Consider the following 18,117-nt stretch of genomic DNA (forward strand, 5'->3'; position numbering starts at 1 on the left):
TCTCTTTCCTCGGCATGATGATGCGCGGTCTCATAATACTTGTTCTAGAGTTTGTGTGTGTAGATCGGGAAATTTTGCACCCGCTGAAACGTGAGGAACCTTCTATACATTCGTGAATATACTCTCAGCTGATTCATCCATAATATCCTTTTCGAGCATGACCAATAAGCCAGTTTTGGCGTATTGGTTAACGCTACCATCTTCTAATCAAGAATTCTCGGATTGGATAATAGTGATTCTGATACCACCACTTTAAACTAACTCTCCCTGTGTGGCCGCGGTGGCTCAGTCGGTAACGCGTCTGACTACCATGCTCAAGGTCCCGGGTTCGATCCCCGGCCGGTTCAAATCCTGGAACTTTTCTAACGGTGGAAGCGGCCCCGGCGCCCACCCAGCGTCGAATAACATGGGTACCTGGGGGAAACCCTGGGGGGTAAAGGCGGTCAGGGGCGTGATGCTGATCACATCACCCCCACTCACGACCGGATCAAGAAAGTGTGGGGCGTTACCCTATACGCCTTCATGGCGTGGTGCTATGCAGAGGGGAACACTTTACCTTTTTTTTTTTTTTTTTTTTTTTTTTTTTTTTTTTTTTTTTTTTTTTTTTTTTTAAACCTCCCTCTAGCCTTTTTAAACCCGAAAGTTTATGGCTGCAGCAACACAACCAATTCATCTGTCCTTTTGCTGGGCAAGATCAATCCCCTCTTTTCCACCCTGTAGGTCCATCTCAACGTTGTCCCTCCATCTTCGTCTTGGCCTTCGTACAGGTGTCTTACCATCAGGTTTCCCAACAAGAATCCTGTGAACTCTTCTTTCCTTTCCCATTCGTGCCACATGGCCTGCCCACCTAAGTCTTCTTACCACTTTAAACTGTAGGTCCTATTCAGGTTAGCCTATGTGAGCATAAAATGGACTCTTAGTCCAACTTTTCCAATAACGTAAGAAAGTGCTTGCGTTATTCGATAGGTATGCCTTTCGATGATTTCGTCGAGCTCGAATTTGCCAAATAGACTCGAAACACGTATTTCATTATAGCCACGCTTTAAATTTCCACTACAGGTTTTATGATGAAATATGGGCGTCCTATATGGCGTAATGGTAACCGCGTCGCTTTGCAATCAAGGGATGCCTGTTCGATTCCCTGTGTAGGCACGTAGTGGTTCGGATCTCGCTTTTAAACTGTAGTACAGTCCTGATTACCCTATCTGTACATAATTTGGGATATTATGATTTACTAGCGAATCCCGACAGTACAATGCGACAACCGTAACTACTCCCAGAGTATGACTAATCGTAGTGTCATCTCCCACCTGATAGCTTACGAAACATGACAGTCATATCCTTGCCAATTGGAACCATGTGACTTCGATTTATACGCCCTGAAAATAGTTTTCCCGTTCCGCACGGATAGCAACAATAATACCAAAAAGCGAGGAAAAATGTACATTAGATTACACCTGCAATATGGGCATCAACGTTGTTCACGAGGGTTGCAACGTTCTACGCGCGCTGGAAATGTCCGTGTCAAAGGGATGTTAAAACTGCTTTCATGCAAATGCCTATTACGTGCCTGTCTCCCTTCCTCTTTCCTCTCCCCCCTCTCTCTTTGTCTGTTCCTCCCTCCGCTCCGCCCACGTCCTCTACGGACTTCCCCAATGCTATGCATCTCGTATTCATATGTGGAAAGCGGAATAAAACACAGAAAGAAATGTACGGCAAGTATCACCTCCCTCCCCTGGAGCTCTGGTTGTGATGAGAGACTTCTGTAGGGGCAAGCATTGGAAGAAGTGCCGCGTGTCGCATATGCATCCCGCTCTTTGAATAGGCGCCTGAAACGCAGCGGATCTGCGTTCGGCCGACATCGTTTACTTTCGTGCGCCAAGATGCAGAACGCTGCTCGCGTAACCAAAGAAATAGGAATGTGAGGTACCGGATGTTACCAAACCTACAGGCTGGGGGGATTGTCCTGGCTGCTGCTTTGTTGCGAGGCACATCCAGCTGCTAACAGTCACTAAAACTAACTGCCACGAGCTCTGAACCTGGCCCTCCCAACGTAACAATTACCTTAGTTATAATAATGATGCGTATGTGGTTATGATACAAGGAGATATGCACTTCGTAGGTCTAGAGCCTCCAGAGGGGTAGTAGAACCGTCGTCGTCTTGTAATCAAGGGGTTCAGGGTTCGATTCTCGGTGGAGGCACATAGTGATTCGGATCCTACTGAAGGTCCAGTCCCAGTTAGCCTACTGTGCATAAAGTGCACTTCAAATTCAAGCTCGTATACATGTTGCAAGAGCCACCTTCATATTCAAGAGTTAGAATTCTCTTTTTTTTAATAAAATAAAATGATGAAGCAACATCTTTTGTGGAGCTCTCTCGGAGAATATAGTCTGTATATTTTCGTGGCGACGTTCTTTGTTTGTGTAAATAGCAGCTGATGAATGGGGTAATACTTCGGGGCCGAACAACGCTTAGTGCGGGGACACATGTGGTTTTTCCTACCCATATTCCCTCCAGCACACGCATATAGAGTCATCCTTTGGCGACATAATTGGGGTTTACGTTGTCCATTTCCGACCGGCAAGAGCAGGAATGGGGCAACCCAGGCTGCCATCCGCGAGCATGCATGCTAATATATTTGGTACCGCGCTGTCTCTTCGGCAAGATGGCGCCGCCAAAGAGTTCCTTTCATGTCGAGGGATATTACACCTTTCCAATAACTCCCGAGACAAAAACCCTCCCATAACGTTGAAGTGTACCGTTAATAGCGCCCAACCTGTCGCGGAGGATTTCCAACCGTGCCTCTGGGTCGGTCCCCTAGGGAACCATATCCCTTCAGAATACAGCTTCTTCGTGTCCGCGCTGATGGGGTCCTAGCTTCTCATTCTCCTCCGCCCGTGCTCATTTCATATCTTTTAAGAGTCCCCCCTCTCCCCTATCTGTCTGTTCTTAAATTTTGTGCTAGGCTCCTTCACGCACACGCACTCTCCTCCCGCGCACTTATACTGGTGTGTTTTATGAACTGATGGCATCTTCTCTCCTCCACATAAATGCCCATGCCGACCTCCCTCTGTCCACACTGGGTGCGGACTTTTCGCGGCGTCTGTTTTGAAATGTTTCCCATTCAACCGCTCCGGGATCACATAGTTCAGTCACACTTCCATACGCTTTATCTTAGTGCGAAATTTCCGGTTAAAGAGTACCATTAGAGGAACATATTTTTCCAAGAGCACCACAACCACAAGAATTGCATGACTAAATTTACGACGCCAAATGCTCTATTCGGAACAAAATATGATGCACATGATGCTCCAATCTCAAGTTTTGCTATACTTTATCACACCTTTCCTTAACTGTGAGAGACAGTTGTAAGGTGTATTTCCCACAGCTTAAAATACACTATTGCAGAAAAGATCTTGTACAATCTAAGATCGAAGTCAATATATCTACGCTTTAGGCAAGGGGTTCCCGTTTCAATTCTCTGTTGAAGCACATAGTGGTTCGGATCCCACTTTAAACTCTAGACTCAGTCCCGATTAGCCAATCTCTGCATAAAGTGGACCAAGACAGCAGCTCAACTGAAGACATGTCGAGCAAGATTATTTCATGATTTGATGTATTTTACTTCCCTTTTCTGACATTTTTTGGCCAATCGTGAAGTTCATCAATGATGATAAAATGAAATGGATGAAGGGATCCGAACCCAGAACCCCTCGCGACATAGCGCTCTGTGCTAACCACTATACCCCGGAAGTCGGCATCTAGAACATAAATGTGCATATATGCCGTCCAGAAAGTCTTCAGTAATAACATGCAACGTACAGTCGTGGAAAGAAATGCTTCCCCCATAACACTATTAGTATTAAGGTTGTATGGTGGGGAAGTATTTTTGTCCATGACTGTACACACCTTTTGCTCATTTTGACGATTTCAAAACTCTGTACAGCCGACCTGCATGACAGCGGTGACCACATCGCTGCACGACACCAGGAGTTCCGATGCCGAATTCGGCATGTGTGTTTTTTGTTAGTGTGCCTTCATCAACTCGCCCAGTCACCATTCATCTACATCGTCGCGATTAGCAATGAGCGGCAGTAAAGCAACACTAAGTAACAAAAATGCAAGTAATGCGAGTTGTATACTATTGTAGTTATATCTAATTGTGAGTATAGATTCGACAAGTGATTCCAATATCATAATCTATTGAAAACATGGAACCCACTGGAACGAAGACTAGATCGAGCATGAGACTTGCTGCCCAATTAATGGGAGAAAGCAGCTGTGCATAAAATAATTGCTTAAATGAAATAAGATACTATGAAGAAGGACCGGCTTCCCTGAATAGAAGAAAGCACTACATTACATCCCTCAGAAGAGAACCTGACATACCAGAATTGGATGACTGAAACTACTATATATATATTTCCAGTATCCAGATTCTGTCTACCAGTTGAGGACTGCGGGTAGAAGATTGAAGACAGAAGAGGAGGCCTGAGAACTCCCTATTCCTTGGCGATGTCTCTTCAATATAACTCTTATGAATATCTACTTTTCTTCGGATCTAAGGATTCCTCATCAAGTGCCATTATTATTCTCTTATTTATGGGATCTAAGGGTTCCTCGAATATCTTATTCTATATTCTCATTCTTATATTGTATTCTTATATATTCATTATTTTATTTCTATGTTATATGTATCTTTATATTTCATATCTTGTTTATTGTTTGGAGCTACTCAATTTCACAATATAATTTTTTCAGAAACGTCTTGGTTTAAATCTTAGGTACCAAGACTCGGAGCACTTGGCTCTTCTCTCTTCCAAGTTAATCCTTATATCCTATTCCGGGATACGGATACCACACTCAGATAAGATCAAGAAAGAAGAACTGAGTGAGAGGGTACCAAAAGTGAGAGTGGCGAGTGGGGGCGGAGGATCGCCGCTCCGTATCCCATCCTGCGATTATAGATGTCGTGAGAGCCAGCGTCGCGCCTGGCGGTTCTTTGCGGGGTTTTGGGAGAGCCTCTTTCTGCGAGATCTTCTACGGCGGGTGTCTCCATCCAACGGACGCGTCAGTAAAAGAGCTAATATTTGTCCCTGCTCTCTAATTTGCGCCCATTAAGGCAGCAAGACGACGCATGCAATAAGCAACCCCACCCCCACACCCCTTCTTGCCCGGTTGATACATAAGATTACGTAGCGGAATGTTCACAGAGGGATCGGCACTTTCCCGAGGCAATGGGACCACTCCCCCCCCTACCACCCAAGTCTTAGCCGAGAGTAATCACACGAGGAGACACATTTCGAAAGACAGAGGTGCGGGGCGAGGGGGTTAAAGCTTGACTTATGCGCACTTGGACCAGCAGATTTACTCAGTCCCGCCCGGCAAATGACTGGGGAATCCCATAGCCCGGGCGGGTTATATTGGATCACGCTAATTTGGTTTCGCAGTCATTTGCAGAAGTTTATGTATGGATGTGCATAATCCGAGTTACGCCCACCGGGGACCCATAAAATTAACACATCTTTTACTTTGCTCTCTGTAGTAAAAGGGGCGAATTAGCGCCCTCCGAAATCACGCGGCTTCGCGCATATCAACATCGCCATTATTGCACTCCGCAAGATGTTTTGTCATCCCGCTGCGTTAAGTGAGTCTGAATGTATTTTTGTCTCCAAGTAAGAAACTCGAATCCTTCTGTCGCCATGGTTTCTGGATCTTGACGCATTTCAAACCAGAGCAAGTTTCAGTATGGTCTTCCTTATGGTCCTCCAGATAAGGAGTAAATTCCTACAAACTGCCTAGGACGATAGTTTACCCAAATACGTATCCTCTGTGCGAATTCAATCGAAATTATCGCACGAGATACACCAAATTAACAGTCAGAATACAGTCATAACACCTATTTTCCTCCACTTCAACATTGTGTTTCCGTTACATGTATTTGTGCTATCTGGTTTTTAATTATTGTCTAATGAACTTCATAATTGTGTAAAACACCTGTTGCGTTCAGTTGCATCAATTAATAAATAACAGTACATTTTACCCCATGATATATATATGTGACATATTTATTATTACATAATTTTATATTACAGGGTGACACAGGGAAGTGTACTCATTTTTTAATTAACAGTATACAGTTAATGTTGCACCAAACGTTATTCCTGGGGTTTGAATAGGTGTCGGAAGTAATGTCATTTGCGTTACGTAGAAAAAATGGCATCTGGAAGGTGAAGTCCGTCTTCCATAATGCAGTTTTCCATTCCCGTTCCAATGTCTTCTGAGTGATCTGCTTCACTTCCCTACGATTAGCTGTCTTCAGCTTGTGTAATCAACGGGGTTTGTCGACGTAAACTCGCTCCTGTAAAAACCCCCACAGAATGAAGTCGCACATACTCAGGTCGGGAGATCAGGGAGGCCAAGGCACATCTCCGAACATCACATAGGCATCATACGTGAACATGCGATGTTCCACCGACCACGACTCCATGGTAATAAATAAGTAAAATAAATGGCAATAGATCACACACATTATACAACAAAAATAATACAGTTTGTTGTGCAATTAAATGTGTAATATTCATTCAATGACACTTCTTGTGTCACCCTGTACATCGTTTACGCCTTGCATTGTCGTTCGTGCATCCACACACACCCGTCACTAGCCGTTCTTCAGCACTGTCTGTAACTATGTCAGCTCACATCAGCCACGGCGCTACAACTGACATTTCGAATTCGAGCGGGCGTTCCACGCGACCTTCAGAGCAGGGATGCCAACCACGAAAACGAAATCATTCCCTAGCAGCAACTGTTCCAACAGGGTGCATGCAAGAAGGGGTACGGGGACTGCTTGTTCGTACTGTTCCTTGTCGTTGGACATGAACAGCGTGGATTACAATTACTAGGCTGGAAGTGGCATCGCTTTGGTTCTGGTTGGGATGCTGACGTCGTCATAACACATCCCACAGCGCGCAACGAAGGCAGAGGCCCCGGGTTCGAAACCCGGCATGGGAGTTCTTTTGTGCGTCTCTCTTCACAGTTCCCTCTCTTACTCATCGTCGCGATTAGCCAGAAGAGGCAGAAAATCGACCCTAAATAACAAATTCGACTCTAATTTCCTTCAGTAAAAGACAATCTATTTCCATCATTCCGTCGCTGCAACGACTATATAGTATTCGTTGCTTGCCTCTGGTAGTGCTGTAAATCCGAAACAACGTCGTTGTTTAGTCGCGTTCAATCAGACAGGGGCTTTATGGTTGTAATTGGACTGTGCCATTGTGTTGTTTTTTTCGAATTGATATTTATTTATTCATTTGCCTCCAACAGAGAGAATCTCCAATTAGAGGAAACCTTATATATATTCAAATAAACATATAACAGTGTAGAGTACATATATACATACACACAAACGCATTTATACACACTAGATAATGAGTGAAGTACTGCAGGAGAGGAACATATATCCATCCATATACACATATGATCATTGTTCAGAACATAACCTTGACATAATATTGAACGGTAGTAAATAATAAAAAAAATATTTATGTATATATGACGTACATAGTCACCATAGATACAAGAGAAGAGTAAGCAAAATAGAAGGTAAAATAATTTCAGAATAATGGATAATACTGCACAGTAGAGTGGATTCATATATGTATATCTAGTCTGTTTAAAAAAATGTTTTAATGTTTTTACATATAAAGAAAACGTCAGACTGAAATCCAATTTTCCATCCATTGTGGATAGATTATTGTATATAGAACAGTGTCTGAATAAAAGCGATGATTTGAATTTTTCTGTTCTCAGGAAATCACAAAGTGTAAGGTGTCCTATCCAAAGATTAGATTTTCTAGCATTAAATTTAATGTCATGAATGAAATTACTATTATCCAGAATTCCATTAACTGTTTTGTAAAGAAATATTTGTTGAGCTAATTCCCTTCTGTTACTGAGGCTTACATAAAACTTTTTCAATAAATACTTATAAGATAAGTGTTTTCCTGTCCACAGGTGAGTGGAGGAGGTTACATAATTTAGAACTACATAATTTGTATTCATGTCCAGATATTATTAGAATAATTAAATCAAGAAGACTTAGGTGGGCAGGCCATGTGGCACGAATGGGAGAGGAAAGAAGAGTTTACAGGATTCTTGTTGGGAAACCTGATGGTAAGAGACCAGTAGAAAGGTCAAGACGAAGATGGAGGGACAACGTTGAGATGGACCTAAAGGAAATTGGTAGGGATGGAAAAGAGTATATACCTAGGTAGATCTTGCTCAGGGTAGAGACAGATGGAAGGCCTGTGTTGCTGCAGCCATGAACCTTCGGGTTTAATAACATCAAAGCTTAAGGGCGTACAAAAAGGTAAATCTACAGGTTCAGATCTTCTTTCCTCACACTTCATCTCTGCTTGTGCAAATGAACTCACTCCCCCGTTAGTAATCCTCTACAATAAAATCCTGGAAACAGGTTTCTTCCCCCGCCGATGGAAAAAAGCTCTCGTGGTCCCAGTTTTTAAATCAGTAGACAAACGCAATATTAGCAATTACCGTCCAATCTCCCTTCTGCCAATATTCTCCAAAGTATTCGAATCACTCATTTTCGATCACCTCAGATGGAATCTAAGAACTGTCATAGCCCCTCAGCAGCATGGTTTCGTGCAGAGCAGATCCATAACCACGAACTTAGCAGTGATAACACAAAGCATAGCGGACTGTATAAACAACAAAGGACAGTTGGACGTAATCTACACATACCTCAGCAAAGCATTCGACAGAATAAACCACTCCATCCTTCTCCAGAAACTACTTAGTGTTGGAATCTGTGGTAACTTGCACAAATTACTCGCAAGCTATCTTTCTGATCGCACACAAGCAGTTGTACTAAACGGGTTCGCCTCTGCCGAGGGAAAAGTTTCGTCGGGAGTCCCCCAGGGATCCAATTTAGGTCCACACCTTTTCCTTCTGTTCGTCAACGATATTTTGAGCCACCTGCAAAAAGTCAATATTCTAATGTACGCAGACGATATGAAACTGTACTATCCAATCAGCTCATTGAATAACTGTCATACGCTGCAGAAAGGCCTAAACTCCTTCGGAAACTGGTGTAAACAGACGGGAATGATCATAAATGTGAATAAGTGCAACGTAATGCCATACACCAACAAAAAACAACAATTACACACGAGTATAAAATTGGCAGCTCGAAGGTGAGCGCACGAGAGTTGTCGTTGACCTCGGTGTCCACTTCACATCTGACCTGTCGTTCAACACCCATTATCAAGCCTTGGTGAAAAGGTGTATAAAGCTAGTTGGTTTCATGAGAAGACATTTTCTGTTTAATTTTTCTGTGCCTACGGTTGTAAAAATATACGTCGCACTCGTTCGTCCAGTACTGGAATACTGCAGTCCCATATGGAATCCACAGTACAAAACATAGCAAGAGGAAGTGGAGAGCGTCCAAAGGCAGTTTGTGAAATGGCTGTGCTTCAAGGTGAACACTGAATATGACAAAATGAACTATACATCTTTATGCAATCATTTCGGTCTGGAAACTTTGTTCGACAGAAGAGTCGTCAGAGACGTCATTTTCTTACAGAAATTGATTAATCATGGCTGTGAGTGTTCTGCACTGTTAGAAAGTATAAACTTTAATGTAGGCCGACACAGTGCAAGAAACCGAAAATTATTCTACACGGAGAGGTCAAGGGTCAACACGCATAGGTTTTCACCTGCAGTGCGCATGCAGGACACGGTGAATGAACTATTAAAAACTGTAGACTTCGACATGTTCACAGACTCACGTAGTGTGCTGCAAAATAGATAATCACAACAATAAGTTCATAAATTGATGTAAATATTGTGTACATAGACGCTCATACTTTAATGTAGGGTAACCGGCTACAATAACGCCACCCTTTTCATTTTTTCTTAAAAAAAAGCACATTTAATAGCAGAGAAAAAAATAATACTTCATACTTTTAATAGCTGTACATCTCGTGATTATACAGGATATAACTCTTTTTCAACAAACTGAATACAAAGGAAATAAAAAATAAAAATGTTGTTCAAAGTGTAATGGCGGTATTGCAGACACTAAGGATACAATAACGCCAGGGTATCTTTACCCATATATATTATAAGGAAAAATAAAAGAATGGACGAAAAAACATTGAAAACAAGAAATATTAGTTTGAACAGGAATGCAGTACCCAGTAAGAGGTAAAATATTGTCACATGATTCATGAAACCAACCGTTACAATTTGCACATTGCAACCAATCAATGTCCTTACCAGCATCGTCGTAATAGTATCCTTTACATGAACACACAGTAGTCGGAGCTGTCTCCGCTTTTAGCTTTGCCCTTGCCCTTCCCTTTGACCTTCCCCTTACAACTAATATCCTTCCTTTGTCCACCTGTTCGTAATGTTGAAGCTTTATCTTTTACTTTGGGACGCTCTGTGAACAGACTCCTATCCACTAGCACTGCATGCACGTTTTTTGATCTATTTCTTCCTGGTTGAGTTCGCTTAATATGTGGAGTTGAAAGGAGTTCATGGAAGTAGTTGTCACTGGATGTTGAAGACACACCAGGCCTACTTGCTTCGGCTTCAGGGACACATTCATGTGATGTTGACGGCTGGGGATTGAGGTCTATATCCCCAGTTTGTACCTGCTCATTTGATTGCGATGCAGATCCAGCAGATACTTCTGTGGTGAGGATTTCTGAAGAGATGGTACTTGGTGCAAAGGCTACTTCCGGATGACGTAACATGAAGCCTTCGAACCAACGTCTGCCAGCACTATTTCCTCTGAATTGATGTTTGATGTTCTTTGTTTCACAATATCTGAACACATACTTGCACACCGTTCGGCGAGTCAGTCCAAATCCAACCTGTTGCATTCTTTTAATCCTTTGCACAAGATGTGATTCTTCCTCCGATGTTAGAACCCGTGATCGTCCTAAACGTTTGACGTGGACTTTGCGCAGTAGGTTGTCTCGCAGAGTCCTTCGTGGAATTCTATATTCTCGCGAAGCAGCACTCACACTTAGTCCCTCCTTTACAGCATTTATTGCCCTCGGCAGTTGTTCCTGTGTCCACAAACCTCGCAATCCTTGTGATTTATAACGTGCCATTTTACTGAAATAAGATGGAAAAGTATTTTTAAGGACCGAAATACGTAATAGCAACGCACACTTCTTTCAATACCACATTACTGATAATTATTTTTAGAAGGAAAACCATGGCGCTATTGTATCCTTCGCGTACGGCGTTATTGTAGCCAACCAAGAGGGGGCACATTCCACCACGCCAGTGCTCCCTGCTAAACATGAAGCTCGTAAGAACATGGTAAATACACTCCTCATGGAACACTATATTCCAGAAAAAATCCCTACAAAAACTCTGATAAGCATGCCTGTCTAGCGATATGTAGTACAAGGAAACAAAAAAACTTCACTTACGTTTCCGTTGTTGAAATCCTGTTAGCGTTTTCCCTAAAGAAGCACAAAACAAAACACACATTGAACAGAACGATGATTATCTGTGTCTAGCAACAATAACCTTTCCTCTACACAAAGGCATGCTGCAGAGTGCTGCCATCTGCTTTGTCTTCCTGTAGAAAACAGTTGAAAATCAAACGGCGTTATTGCATCCATGGCGTTATTGTAGCCGGTTACCCTATTATTTTTTCTCTTCTCTCTTGTTATTTATTCACAGTGTATTATGTTCAACATGATTGGGAAATGTATCCTGTGCTGAACAAATAAATAATAATAATAATATTATCACGAACAGAGTCGCATATGTGTGTGTGTATTTTTACAACGCTCTTCTTTTTTATTTTAATTATTATTATTTATACAAATTGTTCCCGGCAGTGGTTCCGAAACCTTTATAACACCACTCCGCTATCCTACGGCATAAAAATAAATACAATAACAAAAATATCCATAGTACCAACACGAAGACAGTCTGTCACGGTGTAGCAGTCGCTAAGGAATTTCCTTGTTTCAGTGTCCCTTTGACAGTTGATTGGCTTAATTAGTGTATATTTTCAGTTTTAAATTTATGCATTTTCCCTTGGTGCTGTGTGGTGTTAATTTCGAGTATATGCAACTGTGGAAATGATAATGATGTCGTGTTGCTTTTTGCAGGAAATTTGCTCACGTTGTCATTTTCCATAATGTAATGATGGATCTCTCGAAACAAAAATTTAAAATTGAAATCGCGACCGATTTTTCATTGCCGGCAATGTCAGCTTTAAAAAAAGAGAGACAGCTCTGGTGTTGCCATGCATTCATGAAGTTCGATGTTTTTTGTGCTGTCCGCTAGATGTCCTCAGTGGACGACCGTTGTCTGCCAATCGTAACAGGTGAGTCACGAGAATGGACTTGAGCACATGCATGCCCGATGGACGTTAGGTCGCAGGGGATTGGTCCGTTCCCGTGCTTCTACTTGACCTTCGAGTCATGAACGACAATGTCTCTGTTACATGGAAGTACTTAGCAAAGTACAGTCATGGTCAAATCTGTGTTGAAACAACTGCATTGACTTTGAATGGACACGTTACAACCCAGAAATGACCGTGATTGTATGCAAGGAGACACACACATTACAGGAGAGTCCCGGGTTCGAATCCCGGCCTGGCATGTTTTTTTTTGTTGTTTTTTTTGGCGGGGGGGTTGTCCCTTCAATAATTTTACCATATCATTATTCATCCTCACCTTCGCACCTTCGCGTTTGGCCGAACGTAGCAGAATTGAGAAGTAAAATGAACCAAGTGAATGAATGAAGCCGTACAGACTAGACAAATAAGATTGATAACAGACCACGGTGTACACACACAACTCAAAGTGTGTTCATTGACACAAATATGTATATTTTTCTACCCTAGTAGCACAACTGCTTATGGTGGTTTTGGTACAACAAAGAATACCCTCATCAGCTGTTGTTCCTTGTGATACACAAATATATGCATCACTTGTAATATTATCCTTGTCATTGACTGTACGGTGGGTGCCAGCGTCTCTTTGCTACCAGCCCTTTGCAGGATCGTTTCTGTGCTACCATTTATAATGGACAAATATGTGCAGACTTTGGTATACGTACTTTCCACAAAAGAACACGACAGCTATATCATAATTATAATTCCATTTGTACTTAGTATTAGCCATACTTGTATTGTGAGAGAGATCGAACCCGTAACCTCTTAAGAAGAACCTCATCTGGCCAACCGTGCGGAACTTATAAGGGCTGTGAAGGCTTCATCTGGTCCCAGAGACTTGAAGGATCCTTCCCGGCTGGTGCTGCCCCCCTTTTCTGTTTTAAAATGAAATTATCGATTAGACTCGCATAGCGTGGCGTGTATTTCACTTTGATAAAGTCTGTCAAAGCAGGGTCTTCGAGCTCCCCTCTCTCGACCCCCGGCTTACTAAACGGGCACGCAGTCGGCTGAAATAAATTGATTAGTGTTTTCGCGGCAAAACAAAGAGAGGAAGAAGACCGTTCTTCCTAAGGATATGGTCCCCTCATCCCCCTCCGATGTATCTCAAATCCCTCGTCACCGCTCTTGACGACGGGTCTTAAACAATGCGAGGAGAAGATCGTATGTGTCTTACGAAATGCGAAGCGCGCCTACACGTTTACTGTCCCCTTCGTAACCACAAAAGTCTCGTTCTGGTGTTTTTAAGTACCTGGCAATTCGATATCCTCTTGCTCTCTGATGTTATTCTGTTTACGGTTTGAAATTTAGGCCGTGTCCAAAAGGTGTAAGGTGTGTAACGGGTGACTTTTCCACATAGAAGAACTACAACCAAAACTGGCTGATTCCCTAGAAGAACTAAACCGAAAACTGGCTGACTCTCTAGAAGAACTACAACCGAAAATTGGCTGACTCCCTAGAAGAACTGCAACCGAAAATTGGCTGACTCCCTAGAAGAACTGCAACCGAAAATTGGCTGACTCCCTAGAAGAACTGCAACCGAAAATTGGCTGACTCCCTAGAAGAACTGCAACCGAAAATTGGCTGACTCCCAAGAAGAACTGCAACCGAAAATTGGCTGACTCCCTAGAAGAACTAGAACCAAAAACTGGCTGACTGCCTAGAAGAACTGCAACCTAAAACTGGCTGATTCCCGAGAAGAGCTACAACCAAAAACTGGCTGACTGCCTAGAAGAACTACAACCAAAACTGGCTGACTCCCTAAAAGAACTACAACCAAAAGCTGGCTGACTCCCTAGGAAGAACTACAACCAAAAATTGGCTGACTCCCTAGGAAGAACTACAACCGAAAATTGGCTGACTTCCTAGAAGAACTACAACCAGAAACTGGCTTATTCCCTAGAAGAACTGCAACCGAAAATTGGCTGACTCCCTAGAAGAACTGCAACCGAAAATTGGCTGACTCCCTAGAAGAACTGCAACCGAAAATTGGCTGACTTCCTAGAAGAACTACAACCGAAAATTGGCTGACTTCCTAGAAGAACTACAACCGAAAATTGGCTGACTTCCTAGAAGAACTACAACCAAAAGCTGGCTGACTCCCTAGAAGAACTACAACCAAAAGCTGGCTGACTCCCTAGAAGAACTACAACAAAAAGCTGGCTGACTCCCTAGAAGAACAACCAAAAACTGGCTGACTCCCTAGAAGAACTACAACCAAAAACTGGCTGACTCCTGACTTCCACGAGTTCAAACTAGTAAACAACAAGCGAACGAGTGTGGTAAACGAGCGTGCTTTCTCTTACTGCAAGCTGCGAACTTGTTGAAGTGGCGCTATCGAAATGCACTAGGTGACGTCACTGCCAACAAGACAATACTTAAGTCTACTCTTTGGACCTTTCTGTCAAAGCCTGAGTAGACGATCTCGAACTCAGTTCTACTTGGGCATTTTATCGATAACACCGAATAAAAACAATGTGACATCGTAAGTCACACGACACATTATCAGCATATGTTATAAATAGTCAGAAAGCTTTATGCTATTCGGTTGGCGTCTACCTTTTGCTTCAGTATTGTACAACTGCGTCCCAGAGCGCGGTGGGTGACGTTCGAACTGACACCTGGCGGGAAAAATTGCAACTGTGCTGCAAGGCAGCGTCTCGATTCGGACGATGTTCGATTTCGGCTAAACGCGGCTGTGGTGATGAGTGTTTATTACATTAGGGTCTCCCTTATCGCACACCGTATTGACAACCTTCGTCTACTGACATCACGATAAATGTTCTCATTGTTAGGTTTAAGGCTCTTAGTGTGACTAATACCTTTTTGATCAAGCCCCGAAAAATAGCAGCGTATTTATCGTGGTAAGAGCCTCAAACCTAACAAGCAAGGAAAACTGCGCTGACGTTAGTAGAAGGTGCTCAATTCGGTGTGCGATAAGCGAGTCCGTTAGCTGAAGTTGATGGTGGTGTACGTACAAAAAGATGAACGCCCGTGGCCTTATTGGTACTCGAACCCGGGAACTTGGGATCAGTTTGGAACTATACGTAAGGTATTGTCAAGAGATATTCCAAGTGTCGGATTTAAATCCACTTTTAAGTACAAATAGGCTATAGTGTAGGAGGCCTTAGAAAGAGCGTTTCGCGGGCTAACAGAAGACGTCGCTCGCACACTATTGCCGAGACTCTCGTGTCGTTTGCTCCTCAGCCGAACAAACAGGCCGAGGTAGCAAGAGGCAGAGGTCACTCACCCTTCCAGAAGGGTGCAGCGAGCTAGCTGTGTCAACCGGGCTCGCTCATTCGCGGACCTGATTGGTTCTCGCAGACACACACCCATATTGTCGTCTGCTGTAAGCCCGCGAAGCGATCTTTCTAATGCCTCCTGCACTATAATCAGGACTGGACCTACAGTTTAATGTGGGATCCTCCGAACCAGCGTGCAATGTGTCTGCACCGGGCATTGAATCCGGGATCCTTTGCTTACGAGGCCAGAGACTTTCCGATACTAGTGTAGTGAAAAGTCGTGGGTTAAAATTGTACCAACATCCAAGCATTCATTACTCTGTTTGTTTTCCTTTACTCAACGTATGCTTACTTGCTGGGAGCGCACCTGTGCAAATTGATTTCCATGTCCTTCTCAGCGCTTAAGGCTCGTCTGCTGTTATTTGATATTAGTTTTTTCTTCTCATTCCTGCCCTCTACCGCATCCACCTGAAATTCAAATCATTGGACCAATTGGAACGCTTCCATGTATATATTATGTGCGGTAGATTTTTCCCCGATAGTGATCTGCCCGAGGCACTCCCGTTGAAATGAGATGGGATACATAAATAAACACGCTCGCACATGTGCATCTCTTCTCATGGTTCGGTTCTGCAGCGGTGAAAACAGAGGGGGGAGGAGGGTGGGGTTGTTAATGGGAATATGTGGTTGTTCTGTTGTTTTTTTTCAGTTCGAGGTTAAAATTCGGACACTGTAGCAGTTTTAATAATAAATACCTCTCTTACGGTTGTCCTGTGATTGGCGATATCATGACAAGGAGATTGTTAATTATTTGCAACTTGGACTATGTAAACGAATTGTATATGTTGTAGGGAAGTGCATTTCTCTATACCCTGTCCCGGCTATCTCTAGACCAAGCGAACGATAGCAAGTCTCTTCGCAAGTAAGCCCCGCGACAGGTTAACTTTGCAGCAACGTTTTGCATATATAGACACAAACGTGCACGCAGAATATAGTTCTGCTGCAATACTGACGATTTTCTCACTGTCTGCGGTATGTACAGGTCGATGGTTGAGGCAAGACTGGCACGGGAGATGCAGAGCGTCGTTCTCACGCGGATTAATACATAAAACCTGCTGCAAACTTAACCTGTCGCGGAGCTTAGTGACGCGAGACGGCTCCGCCAATGAACACGCGATAAGAGAACAGTATTGCGTGAAGGAAGGCGACTGCAGTTACCGGTTTTCGAACAGCGGATACTGCTTCGCTCCGACCACTAGATTGGCCCCTCTTCTCTGACGCTAGGCGCAGCCTAGCTCCAGAGTTAGGTGGGACAGAGTATAGGAATAGAATACTCGTCCTCAAGAAAGTTTGTATTTGTAGCTAATTTTAAAACATGCATTCTAACTGAAGTATAATCCATACCAGTACAGCTCCATAGAAATATTGCCACAGAGGACACCCGCAACAGCAGAACTCATTTTATCAGAGAACCTTACCGCAAATTGACCCAAAACAGAATTTGCAAGCACAGCGCGCTGCGACACCGCGACCCCTGGTGTTGAATCCCGGCCTGAGCATGGATGTTCTTTGTGTGGGTCATAAATTTCATCTCATCGTCTCGATTAGCCGAAGTGGAAGAAAAGCGACGCTAAATAATAAAAATCAAATCATTTCCAAGCATCTCCATGTGACATAAAAATAAAAAGAGAGATTATCCTGTCGACATCCATAATAATCGACGAATATATGGACTTGATATTCATATATAGAAACTTATCACACTCTTACGTAGGAACTTTATCTCTAGGATGCACTCTGGATACACACCTCTGCCTTAAGAATATAATTTATCAACAAGGATTTATTCCTCTGCTTCATGTAAGAGGTCCCAGATGGTTTACTTTCTAAATCTTATTTCTAGTTTTTCACATTTGTGCTGTGAACTCAGATCAAATTTTGCATAACTTTTATGTACATGTAAATGCTCTTAGCATGCATTGTTAATTTGACATTATCCATTGTCTACTGCTTCCACTGTGTCTTCTCTCGTCTTTAGGCAAACAATTTCTTTTGTTGCCGGGGTGGACAATGGATAATGTCCAATTAACGTTGCATGCTAATAAAGAACCATTGTCACTAACATTCATATTATTATTAATTATTAAAAGCTTAAGATGCTAATTTTCTGGTTTTTTTTTCTCTTTTTAGGTAAGTACATTCATACCTTGACTATGTTGGGTGGTTTGCAGTAGGTGGTAAGTACTTGTTGAAAATGTGGATCCTTTGGACATTTCTTTCATTACCATGGCCAGTTTACAAAATGAAAGATTTCTTTAACTTGAAAGTGCGAGAAGGAACCAACAGCGGAAGTTGTTTTGGAAACTCAAACGAGACGAAACTCATATCTCGGTCCCGTCTCGATACTTCTGTTGTTCTTTAGG

General features: G+C 42.8%; 1 protein-coding gene across 13 annotated transcripts in view; it reads left to right on the forward strand.

Annotated features, from left to right (window-relative positions):
* Nucleotides 1–18,117, forward strand: part of LOC146004042 (nucleolysin TIAR-like) — a 1,204,848-nt gene that overhangs the window by 854,442 nt on the left and 332,289 nt on the right. The window lies entirely within an intron of this gene.

The sequence above is a fragment of the Lepisma saccharinum genome, chromosome 21 (assembly GCF_977018435.1).
Source record: "Lepisma saccharinum chromosome 21, izLepSacc3.1, whole genome shotgun sequence".
Taxonomy (NCBI): Eukaryota; Metazoa; Arthropoda; class Insecta; order Zygentoma; family Lepismatidae; genus Lepisma; species Lepisma saccharinum.